This window comes from Dipteris shenzhenensis, chromosome 29 (genome assembly GCF_047967505.1).
Source record: "Dipteris shenzhenensis isolate YYH24624 ecotype China chromosome 29, Dip_SZ_1.0, whole genome shotgun sequence".
Taxonomy (NCBI): Eukaryota; Viridiplantae; Streptophyta; class Polypodiopsida; order Gleicheniales; family Dipteridaceae; genus Dipteris; species Dipteris shenzhenensis.
In genome coordinates, this window is record NC_141624.1 from 34,898,220 (window position 1) to 34,912,404 (window position 14,185).

At 39.9% G+C, this 14,185-nt stretch overlaps 1 protein-coding gene across 2 annotated transcripts in view; it reads left to right on the forward strand.

The window, feature by feature from the left end:
• LOC147882755 (uncharacterized) overlaps positions 1–14,185 on the forward strand; it is a 74,296-nt gene that overhangs the window by 28,267 nt on the left and 31,844 nt on the right. The gene's annotated exons all lie outside the window — the stretch shown is intronic.

The window sequence follows — 14,185 nt, forward strand, 5'->3', positions numbered from 1 at the left end:
CTACTTAGTTTGTGTGTGTTAAATAATCTTGAATTGAGTAGCCATGAGCACTCTCTTTGATGTGTTTGAGTTTGGTAGGATAATTTGAAGCTGAGTAGCCATGCGCACTCCTTGACTCTCTGGTCTTTTCCAGATTTAATCTTTCTTGGATGTGTATTTTGTCGCATAGTCCTGTGAGGGCTTCTATCGACGTTAATATACCTTTCTTTCTTTCTTTCTCTAGCCTATCCATCTCTGTCTGTACACCGTACGGTCAACTCAGCTATCTCTGCCGTACTACGTCCGTACACATCTCGCTTGCAACAAGTGCATGTTCGTACAGTTGCCGTACACCGACTGTTTGCTGCCTGTGCGTTGAGCGTACAGTGCTCGTACGTTGTCACTCCCTAGCCCGTGTGCAGGCTCTCTTTACAGGCGTTGTTACATGTGCTTTTGGGGTAGAAGCATTTTGCAAAATTTGGGGCTTTTGCAGGCAAATTGCAATTTTGGCACAATTTGGGGCTTTCAGTAAATTTGCCCTCTTTTGGTTGCGATTTCCTTGTAGAAATTGGGGCTTTTGTGATTAGCCTGCAATTTCATAGTGTATGAGGTGTTTGGACACTTTGTAGGCAATTTTGGACTCAGATTGAGTCACATTGCAGACTTTGCAGTGTTTTTGGTAAATTTTGGGCATTTGCAGGTTATTTGGGTGCATTTTGAGCCTTTGATAGGCTGAGACAGCAAGCCGTCCTTTGGTTTTGGACATCCATTCTCCTGTATTTGGGGCTTTTGGATTTTTTGCAGGTGTTTCGCAGGCACATTGGCAGAGATTCAATTGACAGTTTGCTTCAATATCCTGGAAGGGATTTGTGTTGTGCACCTTAAGTCCTAGGGAGGGAACTTTTTTGTCAGTATTTGCTGCATTTGCTTTGGCAGTTATGGCCCAGAACAATCCCAATGAAGTGTTTGGAGTCCTCACACAGGAGGATAAGTTGGATGGTATCAACTACTCCTTATGTAGTTTTATGGTTCGCAATATCTTAGTTGGCAAATACTTATGGGACTATGTCAATGGGGATAAGCCATGGCCAGAGAATATGCTTGCACTTGCCACTCCTCCTCAACAAGGTGGAGGAAGGGGTAGAGGACAAGCTCAGGGTGCAGGACAAGTGCTAGGTGCAACAGCTGCTGCAGTGGTGGCTCCCACACAGGAACAGAAAAGGTGGGATACACTTGATGCACTAACACTTTCAGCTATCTCCCTTTCTGTCAAAAGGTTTATTATTCCGCACATTCGGTCATGCAAGACCTCAAAGGCAGCTTGGGATATTTTGGAGAGTAGGTTTTTAGCCTGCAATGATGCTAGGGTCTCTTTATTGAAGAGAGAGTTGACTCATACTCATATGGATGAGGGTGACTCTATGTCTGAGCACCTCACTAAACTTTAGGATTTGAGAGAGTAATTGTTGAATATTGATGAGATCATTCCAGATTCAGAGATGGTCGTTACCACTTTGAATTCTCTTCCTGAGTTTCATCTTGGTTTTCATACCTCATTGAACTTGTCTTTGATGGGGGGTGGCAACCCTCTCACCTTTCATGAGTCGATAGGGCTTTTGTTGTAGGAAGAACAAACCAGGAAGAACATGGCTTCACGAGTTGGTGAGCATGCCATTCTTTTGAAATTCAAGCCCAAAGGGAAGGGGCAGCATAAGCAGCATGCAAATCAGCCTTCACATCAGCATAAAGCTGATTCTGGACAGCCTTCTCACAAGGCTAAGAATGATGCAGAGAAGCCCAAGCGAAAGGGTGTTTGTCATTATTGCAAGAAGCCGGGTCACTACATAGGAGAATGCAAGAAAAGAATTGCCAAGGAAAAGAAAAAGGATTCAGGTATGGCTGTACAGCGACATCTGAGGATAACTCTTATGCTTTTCTGACTTGCATCCTTCTAAGGATTCATGTGCTTATAATGTCAATGAGACATTGAATAATTGGTACTTTGATAGTAGTGCCACCAGACACATCACTTCCAGGAAGTGTTTGTTTGATTCTCTGCATCCATCACCCGCTGGAAAAAGGGTGTCTTGCACTCTTGTGCAAATGATTCTTCTTATTCAGTTCATGGCATTGGTGAGATTGTACTTACAGCCACAGATGGCACAAATTTCAGAATTCATGATGTGCTTTTTGTACTTGGAATCAAGAAGAATTTGCTTTCAGTGTCCTCTCTCAATAAAAGAGGATTTCAGGTTGTCTTTGAAGATGACAAGTGTGCAGCTTGAGATAGGGAATATGATTATGCCTTGAGACTATCCGGCATGCTGTTTCATGGTCTTTTTCAGCTTGATGCTTTTTAGAAAAGATCAGATGATGTACTTGCAGTTTCTACTCCCACTACTGCTATGCAGAATGCGGAGTTATGGCATGCTAGATATGGGCATATGAGTTATGGCAGCTTGATGACGCTTCAAAAACATTCTATGGTTGATGCTTTGCCTCCTTTGGAGTCACCTCCTCCTCATGCCTGTGAAGGGTGCATACTTGGGAAGATGCACAGGTTTCCCTTCAAGAAGGATGGTGCAGTATGAGCTGTTCGAAAATTACAGTTCATTCATAGTGATGTCTGTGGTCCCATGAGGACTCCTGCATTTATCTCTATTATGTCATATTTATTGATGACGACTCAAACTACACTTGGGTCTATAGAGTTTGTTTGAGTATGCTTGTGCTTTCTAAGTTAGAAATGTATTTTTGACTCTTTGTAGGAAACAATACATAAGTGTAAAGGACCATTTATGACACACCCAGAACTGCTGACTCCTAGCCTTTCATCAATTCACGGGCACAGGCACACGGATTGTCCTCCCAGCCAACCTCGGTGGTAGTAAGCTCTCACTCTCTTCAGAATCGTTACGTTAAAGCTCTTGCTTACAAAATTTCCACCAAGCCCCAAAATTCCCTAGATGGATCTAGTATGCCACGTCTTCATTTTAGGGTCCCTCCTGAATGCATCATTTACCCCTCTCTTGGGATATCATTAAAACCATTTGCCCCTTGGCACATTTCATGCATTTAGGTCCCTTAGCCTTAGATCCACCTAGTCTAGTGCCATGTCACCCTCACCAAGGACCTTGACCTTGATTCCTTTTTTATCATTTACATGAAGCCCAAACAAATATAATACAAACATTGATCCTTTAAAGGAAAATGCCGACTGACCCTTCCGAGGTCATGTTACCTCAACTTGAGTGTAACAATTTAGCTTTTTATGTTTTAAATAAGAGTGAGAGTGAGAGTGAGAGTGAGACTGAGAGAGAGAGAGAGAGAGAGAGCGATATTCCAGTTTTTTGGAAGATTTTGTTTTTTGACTTGCTTGTTTATTTTTGCTTAGTCAACTACTTCCTTTCTTCTTTATTTCTTGTTTTCTTTCTCTTTTGTTTATTTGACGTATTTTAGTAAGCACTGGGTTTGGTCAAGAGACTTCGCGGGTCTTTAGAAACCCAGTATAGCTGCTTATGCTTGGGCACTGATGACGACATAAGTGTTGCTTTGCTTGCTAAGTATGTCTTCCTTTTGTTTTTCTTAAAAGTTTTTGTTTACCTCTTTTTTATTCTCTTTCATATTCTCTTTTATTTTCTCTTTTATTTTCTGTGTAGATTTTTTATCTTTAGAACAACAAAAATCTAAATTTGTATGATTGGACTTATTCTAGTCTTACAAAGGTATACTTTTCTATCACCTTAGCGGACATGAAAATTCTTTGAATTTTCGTCCACGTAGTGATCAGTTGTTCGACTATATCGTTTTATCTTACACGGGTGCAGAAGCCCCAACAGCTAAACTTATTCTCGTTTATTCTTATTATTATTTTAATCCTTTTCTTTTTGTTTAATAATTTAATTTAATTTTTATTTTTAATTCTCTCTCTCTCTCTCTTAATTTTAATTAAAAAATGAAAAAAAAAATATTTCTTTAAAAAGTGTGCTTTTGCATTTTGTTTTAGTTGCTCTCCTTGGTTTATTTCATTGTATGACCGCTTTATTTTTTATTTTATTTTATTTATTTATTTATTTTATTTTTTAAATTATTGGTAACTTTCCTTTTCTCTTTCTCTTTCTTTGGTGCTTCTAGGTTGATTAAGCTCTTACAGTGGCCTTGGGGCCCTGGCTAACCCTAACTGTAATTGCCAGTTTGGGGGTATATTGGCTTAGCGATACATGCTATGATGAATTTGCCTTTTGGAAACCAACAGGGTGATCTCCTGGGATGTCATCTGGCTCCTGTGACATTCCCTTGTAGTAGTAAGGGAGGAGTTACCTTGGGACGAGTAATGACTGTGCAAGCAAGCCCCCCCCTAAATACTAGTCTCGCTCCTGCTAGAATTAGGGGATATAGCAAGGGAGAAACTGCCTTGGGATGGGCAGGGAGAGTGCAAGCAGTTCCCCAATGTTGGATCGTTTGACCTCACCGAACAACATTGGAAATACTAGTGATGGTCTTGTCTCTTTGGTAGGTGATTTAGTTGGGTCTAGCTCGGTAAATCAAAACAAAAAAGTTAGAAGAAACACATATAGAGAAAGATTTAACTTTTTAGCTAGGTCAAACATGAATAATCTTCATGATTTTGGGGAAGGTAACATTAATTGGTCTAACTTTAAGGCTTTATTAGTTAGCACTCATTATACTAATAATAACATAAGAATTCTTAATAAACTAAGACGTAGGAACAAGCATCTCAAGACTTCTGTTTCTATTAGTCCTATGCATGCCACGCAAGTAATTTATGTTGTCTATAACATACATAGTAGTAATATGCTTTATGTAGGACAAACCTATAGGACAGCTTTTATTCATTTTCAAGAACATGTTAGGGAAGCTAGAAAAGATCATAGGAAGAATTCCTTAATTGAGAATTCAAAACCCTTATATGCGGCAATGGCAAAGTCTGGTTTTGAATCTTTTCGTTGCTTTCCCATTGAGCATATAGAGGGCCATTTTAATAATGCCAAGGATTTTTACAAGGCTGCTCGTCCTCGTGAATTGTTTTGGATGAGAACCTTACACACTTTCTTCCCAAGAGGTTTTGATTTGGAAGGAAAATCAACTTTTCGTAAAAATAAAAGAACCTCTAAAAAGAACCCTTTGATGTGGAGAACTCATATCAAGCCCTTTAACATTCCTGATTACCAACATAGTCATACACCTAACATCGTATGGAAACCTAAAGTTACGTTACGAGGTTGTCCTAGCTCTCCCGCAATCTCACATGTTGTTCATGAGTTGCCTCCCTCACTTCCTCTTCCTCCACTTCCCCCTCCTTTAGTTCCTTTAACTTCCTCAGTTCCAAGAGTTTTTGCTTCTCGAGACTATAAAAGAAGACTACTCTACCTAGATAGATTAATGTCTCTGGGTCTTTTTTCAATAAAAGTTTTTGAAAAATATAATATCAAAGTTCTTTTTAAACTTCAATACACCTTGGAAAACTTCTCTTTTGAGGATTTGAATCTAAATGAGCTCCATTTTATACAACTTAAAACTTCGTTGGATCGCTTCTTAAAAGTAAAAGCTTTATTTCAAAGCAAAGAAGTCTATCTAAATAAGGAACTCTTGATTTGTATTTTTACTTCTCCCTCACTTGACAAGATAGGCTTAAACTCAATTTTGAAGTCTCCTGAAGTAATGGATTCTCTCCCTCATTTTGTGAGAAGAATTTGGAAGCATCCAGTAGTAGCTTGGAAGTATGTAAAAACTTTAGGACAAAAGGCTTTCAACTATGGAGAGATAGGTAAAAGGCTTTCAGAGCATTCAAAATCTTCTATCCTTAGAGAACCTTGTTGTTGTAAAAGTAAGAGATTCCAAAGCTTTATTGATGCTGATTTAGGACATGTAGTCACAGCTGATACCTCAATTTTTCTTTCTAGTAACTTAAGAGACCTTTTCATGAAAGGCACAAAATTTCGATTGTACTCTTTTAAAGAGTCTTGCCTTTTAAAAGCTATTGATAAGGGAATTTGTTTTGCAATTAGAAGAATGTTTAGGAGTTCAAAATATCGTATCAGAATGGAAAGGGAAGATTTTGAAGAAAGTTGCTTTGAAACTAGAAGAAGTCCCTTCGGTTAATTGCTCAAAGAAAAGTAACATCTTTCTAAAGAAGATGAAACTCTTCTTTGAAAATTCCTTCAAATTCCATAGGAATTTTGTCATTTCTTATATGGACAAATGTTCCAATAACTTTGTTTTTATTTGCAAAAAGTTTTACTTAGAATGTCTTTTGAGAGAAGTGAACTCGCTCGCTAAAACTTGCGCCCTTGCCTTAGTTTCTCAAAAGGATTTGATATCAAAACATCAGAGTTTTTGCAAGTCTTCTGGGTTTGTTTGCAATCCAAGTATACCTTTTCTTTGTGCTGCTTGTTGGAAGTTTCACAAAACTCCCAAAAAGCCAAGATTTATTGCAGTTGCTTGTGAGACTACTTTGACGGATGTCTCTAAATGGCTAAGCTACTGCTTCAAAGCCATGTTGCCTAGTGTCCATGAACTTTGGAGGGACTTATTAAAAGAGGCAGATGTCCCCTCGCACTCAAGCTGGATTTTAAATGACTCTGTAGGAGTGATTCCTGTTGTAAAATTTTTTAATTCCTCTTGAAGCATTCAGGAAAAAGAGTCTCCTATTCTCCTTCAAACCTATGATTTTACGACGCTTTACACAAAGATTGAGCTGGAAGACCTGAAGTTTAGAATAAAAAAGCTAGTAGCTGAAGTTTTCAATCTGAGATTTGACAACGATAGATGCAAAGTGCTAAAATTTGAGAAAACAGCCTTATGCTTTGACTTCTTGTGGCTAAAAAATAAGATCATGACATAGGTTCTAAAAAGAAAAGATACACAAAGGTAGTAAGTGTGAAAGATGTTTGCTCTTGGATAGATTTTCTTTTAGATAATCTTTACATCACAATAGGTGATTCTTTGTTTCAACAAATTATAGGAATCCCCATGGGCACTAATTGTGCCGTCTTTTTAGCAAACTTTTATTTTTTCACTTATGAATTTGAGTTTATGCAATGTCTTATTTCTATCAATACCTGCCCTATCATTTTACATAAGCTTAGCCAAGTTAGGCGTTTTATAGATGATTTATTTGTACCAGATGTTCCTAACTTTCAAGACTTTATGTACAAAGATGCTAGTGCTTTTGGAGAAGGAATCTATCCTCGTGACTCTTGTGAACTGAACTGCACTTAAAGAGGGGATTCTTGTGTTTTCTTAGATCTTAGAATTTCTCAATCTACCATAGGATTAGAGGTTGATATATACGACAAACGTGAACAACCTGAATATAGTGGTTTACACATTATAAAAATGCCTCACATTGACTCAAACATTTCTGATTTGGCAAAATATGGAGTCATTTCTTCCCAATCCCTTAGATTTTCCCGCCTTTGTACAACTAAGGAGTCTTTTATCACTCAATGTAGTAATTTGATCACTTTACTATTACACAAGGGGTATAATCCAAGGAAAATAATGAAAAAAGTACGCACAATCTTAGATATGAAGTCTTTTATCTATGGTGTATCGGCCTTAGGTATGTTTAGAATGATTGAACATAAGCTGAAAACAAAAAGCGGGGAGCTGAATAGCCCGTTTTTCTTTTAGTTTCAAAAGAGAGTTTGTTTGAGTATGCTTGTGCTTTCTAAGTTAGAAATGTATTTTTGACTCTTTGTAGGAAACAATACATAAGTGTAAAGGACCATTTAGCTTTTTATGTTTTAAATAAGAGTGAGAGTGAGAGTGAGTGAGAGAGAGAGAGAGAGAGAGAGAGAGAGAGAGTTTTTTACTTCGTAGGAACAATCCCAAGACACACACAGTAGGCGTATCCGAAGTTGACCACAAGGATTGAATACACATACACGACGACATGAACCAGAGCCTCAACCACCAAGACCCACGCGGGTTTTACAAAACTTGATGGGGAAGGATGGCTTATACATGATTGAGAGAGAGAGTTTTTTACTTCGTAGGAACAATCCCAAGACGCGAGAGTGAGAGTGAGAGAGAGAGAGAGAGAGAGAGAGAGAGAGAGAGAGCGATATTCCAATTTTTTGGAAGATTTTGTTTTTTGTTTTTTGACTTGCTTGTTTATTTTTGCTTAGTCAACTACTTCCTTTCTTCTTTATTTCTTGTTTTCTTTCTCTTTTGTTTATTTGATGTATTTTAGTAAGCACTGGGTTTGCCCAAGAGACTCCGCGGGTCTTTAGAAACCCAATATAGCTGCTTATGCTTGGGCACTGATGACGACATAAGTGTTGCTTTGCTTGCTAAGTATGTCTTCCTTTTGTTTTTCTTAATTACCTTTTTTTTCTTCTCTTTCATATTCTCTTTTATTTTCTCTTTTATTTTATGTGTAGATTTTTGATCTTTAGAATAACAAAAAATCTAAATTTGTACGATTGGACTTATTCTAGTCTTACAAAGGTATATATATATATACACTTGGGTCTATGGTACGCACAGATAGAGGAGGGGAGTATATGTCTCATGAATTTGAGGCTTATTTGAAAGAGAAAGGCATCACACATCAGCTTACAGTGAGACTTACCCCTCAGTAAAATGGCAAAGCTGAGCGGAAGAATAGAACTCTTATGGAGATGGATTGATGCATCCTCACAAGAAAAAAGTTGCCTGATAGGCTTTGGCTTGAGGGTCTCATGTGTGCCAACTATGTTTTGAATCGCACTAAGGCTTTGAAAACAAAGACTCCTTATGAAGTTTGGCATGGGAGAAAGCCTTCAGTGGAACGTTTTTGTGTCTTTGGATGTGTTGCATATGCCTATGTGCCTATTGAGTTTCGACATAAGCTGTCAGACAAGGAAATTAAATGCATATTTGTTGGGTATAGTGTAGAGAGCAAAGGTTACGGTCTCTACAATCCTGCTTCACGTAAGATTTTTATCAGTGGAGATGTAATCTTTTCAGAAACTTCAGCACATACACAAGCTAAATTTAATGTGCCACCTTCTACATCAGATGATGTTTTTGAGGGGTTAATACCCATTGCTTTGGATTTTGCTTTTGAAATCCCTGCTGAAAATCAGAATTTACAGCAAGCTCCTCATGTTTCACATGTCCCGATTCAGCCACCGGTTGATTTAGTTCCTCCACAGGCAGTGGAAGATGCAGTCAGGCAAGAGATTACAGAAATACATGCAGCCAAATCTGTTCCCAATTGGCTGATCCAAACTCTCAGGGAGAGTAAGCTTGATGCTTCTTTTCCTGGCAGAACTCGTAGTGAAGCAAGGCACAAAGGGAGGGCTCTTTCTGTTGAATCAGCTAATGCAGGTACTCTCCTCGATGAGGAAGAGCCTGATACTTTGAAGAAGCTAAGGACAATGTGCATTGGGTGAATCCATAGGTACCAAATGGGTTTTTAAAGTAAAAAGAAAGTCAGATGGGTCCATTGACAGGTACAAGGCACGGCTGGTTGCAAAAGGCTATGCTAAGAAGAAGGGCATTGATTATGAGGAGACATTTGCTCCTACTTCCAGGATGACCACTATCAGATCGGTTATTGCTATGGCTGCACATTTTGATTGGAATGTTCATCAGTTGGATATTAAAACAGCTTTTCTTAATGGAGATTTGTTGGAAGAAGTTTATGTTAAACAACCTCCTGGCTTTGAAATTTTGGGTAATGCACATAAAGTTTGCAAGCTGAATAAAGCTTTATATGGGCTGAAACAAGCCGCACGTGCATGGTACTCCAAGATTGATGCCTTTTTTACCAGCAAGGGGCCTCATAATAGTCCAACTGAAAGTACCCTCTACATCAAGAAGGATGGGGGGGATATTTTGGTCATCATTCTTTATGTAGATGACATGCTGCTCACAGGCTCACATGAAGAAAAATTACAGATTTCAAAGCTGAATTGAAAGCTATATTTGACATGTCAAATTTGGGCATGTTACATTTTTATTTGGGGATCCAGTTTATACAAGAGAGACGTGGCATTATTATGTCTCAATCCAAGTATGCGTGAAAGCTCTTGGATCGGTTCAACATGCAAGATTGCAAGCCTACATCCACTCCCATGGAGCCAGGGCTGAAGCTTACTATGTATAATATAGGTGAATCAGTAGATGCCACACTCTACAACCAGGCTGTTGGATACCTCATTTATTTGTGCAATACACGGCCCGATATGTTTGCAGTATTGCAGGTGAGCAAGTATATGCATAGCCCAAAGACAACACATTTGCAAGATGTAAAACGCATCTTCCATTACTTGCAAGGCACAAAGTCTTATGGCTTGATGTTTCCCAGGGGGGTGACTTGCAGATGCATGCTTACAACTCACATTGGGCTGGAGATTATGACACTAGGCAGTCCACAAGTGGTAATTGTTTCTTTTTGGGACATGCTTGCATTTCTTGGCTTAGTAAGAAACAATCTAGTGTGGCTACTTCCTCATGTGAAGCTAAGTACAGGACAGCTTTCACAGCAACAGTTGAGTGTGTGTGGCTACACGTGTGTGTGTGCGCGTGTTGGTGGGTCGTCCGTATAGACTGTACGGTTGTCCGTATAGGCTCTCCTCTCCATACAGGTTCCTTTACCCGTTCTTTTTCCTTCTTCTGTACCTGCTCCCATGTCCATACAGCCAGATTCCGTACCAAATTCGTCTTCCCCCCTGTCTCTGCAGCCTTTTGCCCTTCTCACGCTGGGTCTTGTACAGTCTTTTCCTGATGTTTCTTCCTCCCCTCTTCCTGCTACTCCGACAGATGGCTCTTTCGTTTTCTTTGCTTCTGCCTCTGCTCCTCCTACACGTGTCTTCTTTCGGCAGAAGCGTGGTGGTTTGCCTCCTTCCACCTTGGTTAAATCGGCAAAGTTGGATATCGTGGATGGTCCTTCATCTTCCCTTCAACTGGACCTTCTCGCCAGATGTGTTTTACTTCAATCACAGATGTTTCTTCATTGGGTTCACAGCTTGTTTGTTCTTTAGACTCTGCCCTTCTAGTTTCCGGTCTTCGACAGGCTCAGCAGTTTGGGGTCTGTCTCTACTTTATGGGCAGGGTTTTATCTGCAGCTCAACTTCGTCGTTGGGCTGAAGTTGCAGTGGGTCAGGATTGCCTTTACTCCTTTGTCTTTTTGGGCAAAGGTTTTTATTATGCCCACTGCTCTTAGACTGATGTGGTGGAGCGACTTCTCAGTCGTGCTAGTATTCATTGGGCTGGTTTCTTTGCTTATGTGATGTCCTGGGATCCACTATTTGATCCGTCTGCCTCTCTTCTAACTCACTGTCCGGTCTGGATTACCCTCAAAGCGTTGCCTCTGCCTCTTCTTCAGCATCTTCCTACTCTTGCAGCTTTTTTGGGGAGGCCTCTACATGTTCCGAGATAGGACTCAAATCAACACACATTCTCCATGTACCATCCTATTTCTTCCTTAACAAAACAGAGGCACCCCAGGGTGATTTTCCTGGGCGTATATATCCCATCTTTAGTAGTTCTGAAGTTGCCTAGTCAGTTTAGCCTTCTCTAACTGGCTCATCCTATAAGGTGGAATACTTATAGACTGAGCGCCAGGGACTAAATCTATGCGATGATCTACTACCCTTCTGGGATGTAAACCTTCCGACAGTTGAGCTGAAAATGCATTAGTAAATTCATTCAACAACTTCTTTCATTCTTGGTGTTCAAACACACTTAAGTGATTCTTGTTGTTAATGGAAACAACAAATGAAGAAAGCAGAATCAAAACACATTGGAACACATCATAAGAAGTTGTTTATGATATATTTCGCAGTGGCATTGCTGTTACAAAAGGTCCTTGGGAGGGATGAACATCATCACACTGTATAGATACTTGGTGCCTCTATTTAAGAAAGAAAGTATATAAGTTTCCCAATGAATTTGGACATTGTGGGTTTTAAACCACTCTATCCCAAGTAGCAAGTCTACATGATCTAAGTGCATAACATAGCACGTCAAAACATCATCATAGGATTGAATCTTGGTTGGAAGGTCATCGACCTACAATCCCAAAATTGCTTCCCAGCAAGAAGCTGCACCGCGTAGGTGTGATGTCTAGGAGTCGTCGTCAGCCCCAATTTCTGCACAAATTTGTAATTCACAAAATTTTGATAGCTGCCTGGATCAAAGAGCATATGTACTTGTTGATCCATCACTTTTCCATAGGCTCAAGAAAGGTCGTGGGGGCCAAATAATTTTTTATTAGAAGTGCAATTACAAGAAATAGGTAACTGAAATACCTGCCAAAGAAGTCTGGCAGCTTTAGACTTGCCTCCTTGACTTGGTTTCGGCTTAGGTCCTTGTCCTTGCAAGAAACCCTTCTTATTTGGACATTCAGACTTGGTATGTCCACGCTCCTCATAGATGAAGCATCGTCCCTTTTTCTTGAAACATATAGTATGTAGAAACTGATCTCTATTGCTCTTTGTCAAATTCAGTTTCTTCTTGGAAGGGCTGGCCTGAGACTTGCCCTCCCCATGCTAGAAGATGGTTGGAAGAACTTGCATTTGTTCTTCCCTCCTGTATCCGAAGTGGCTGTTTGCTTTGTTGAGGTCATAGTATCATCATATATGCACACATAGGTTATGGCCTCTTGCGACGTGGTAGTCTTGTTGTTCTTAACTAGGTAATTCATCAACAAAGAATCCCAACAAAGTGATGGGATCCATCTTTGTCGCAGGTGTCTGCAAGTCTCTGAATTTCTGTAGATAATTCTTGAAAAAGTGAGATTTTGCTTGGCCATGTCAAGGGCTTTAAACTTTCCCACAATGTTATAGTCTTCCTCCTTTTGGGCTTGCTGCTTTTTAGAAAAACATTGATTGTCTTCCAAAAGCTTACTGTTTTTTAGAAAATCATTGCTTTTCTTCCAAAAACTTACTGCTTTTTACGAAAAACATTGCTTTTCTTCCAAAAGCTGACTGCTTTTAGAAAGCATTGCTTTTAGGACACTTTTTCCCAAAAGCTGACAAAAGTTTTCTTTTTTCCAACGCCCCTCAGCCAATTATGGCCAAAAAGCAGGGAACAGCTGCGATTCAGCTTGTTCTCCCTTCCCTACCTTACCCCACTGCTAGATTGCGATCATCCTTCTAGTTAAAACCGGTGCTGTACTAGATCGTGCGTAACAGCTAAACCACAATTTGACTTCAAGAAGCTGGAAATTGAATCCTTACAACCACTTTCTGGCAGTCCTAGACCCAATTTTGCTAACAAATCCAAGCTGAAGCACTCCTTTCCTATGATTCTTGGCTGATTTCAGCATTTTGGCTAATCCTCCGTCACAATTATGGTAATCTTGCACTAATTCTACCATCTCTTCCTAAAAAGGAAATTTACCCCTGACTCTGATAGAGCTGCACTTGTAGGAAAGTCAAAAATTACGAATTTTCTTTCATAACTGGAGAAAGCTTTGGCCAATGATTCCCTCTACAGAATTTTACCTTTCAGGAGTTTGCTCTAATTCCAACTTACACGGACCTGCAAAACAAGCACAACAGAAACAACCATAGAAACAATGTAGATGGGTGGTGCAGGCTAGCTCACCACCCAACCATGACATCCGCGAGAAAAAGACTTGAGAAATTGGGTCGTTCTGTCCGAGACATGAGCTGAGCTGCACATCTCCCAACCGGTTTCCACCTAGCCTGGCGTCCCATACCACCAGGTGGCGCCCAAGGGCCTTGGAATTGCTACTGGGCCTTGGGCTATGCTAGTATGCAAGCATGCATCCGTGACATGATCTGGAATCTAGACCAGCAAGGAAGAACTAGACTCTCTCCAACTTGTGCTGTTGAAAACTGAATCCCTTGGCCCCTTATATAGGCTCGAGCCCCAGTATGCCTAAAATAACCAAAACCCTGATTTGCAACCCTAATCCATCAGTGCCCTTGCAACTCAACTTGAGAATCGCTTAGCCTTAAGCCTCCCCGGGCTTCCTGAGCTAGTCTTGTGCACCTAAAGGACACGTCACATATGGTCCATGTGCATGACGCTTGGTCACTCTGGATAGGCTCCACAATTTGTGTTGGGGGATGGTTATCTGATGCAAGAGTCAAGCCTTTCTTAAGGCTTCAAACCATTTAACCCACGATATACAAGGGTAAAAAATATTATAATAAGATTGCTTTATTATGTAAAAAGGCTTACCTTTTATTTAAACAAGGAGTCCTGCTCTATGGGAAGA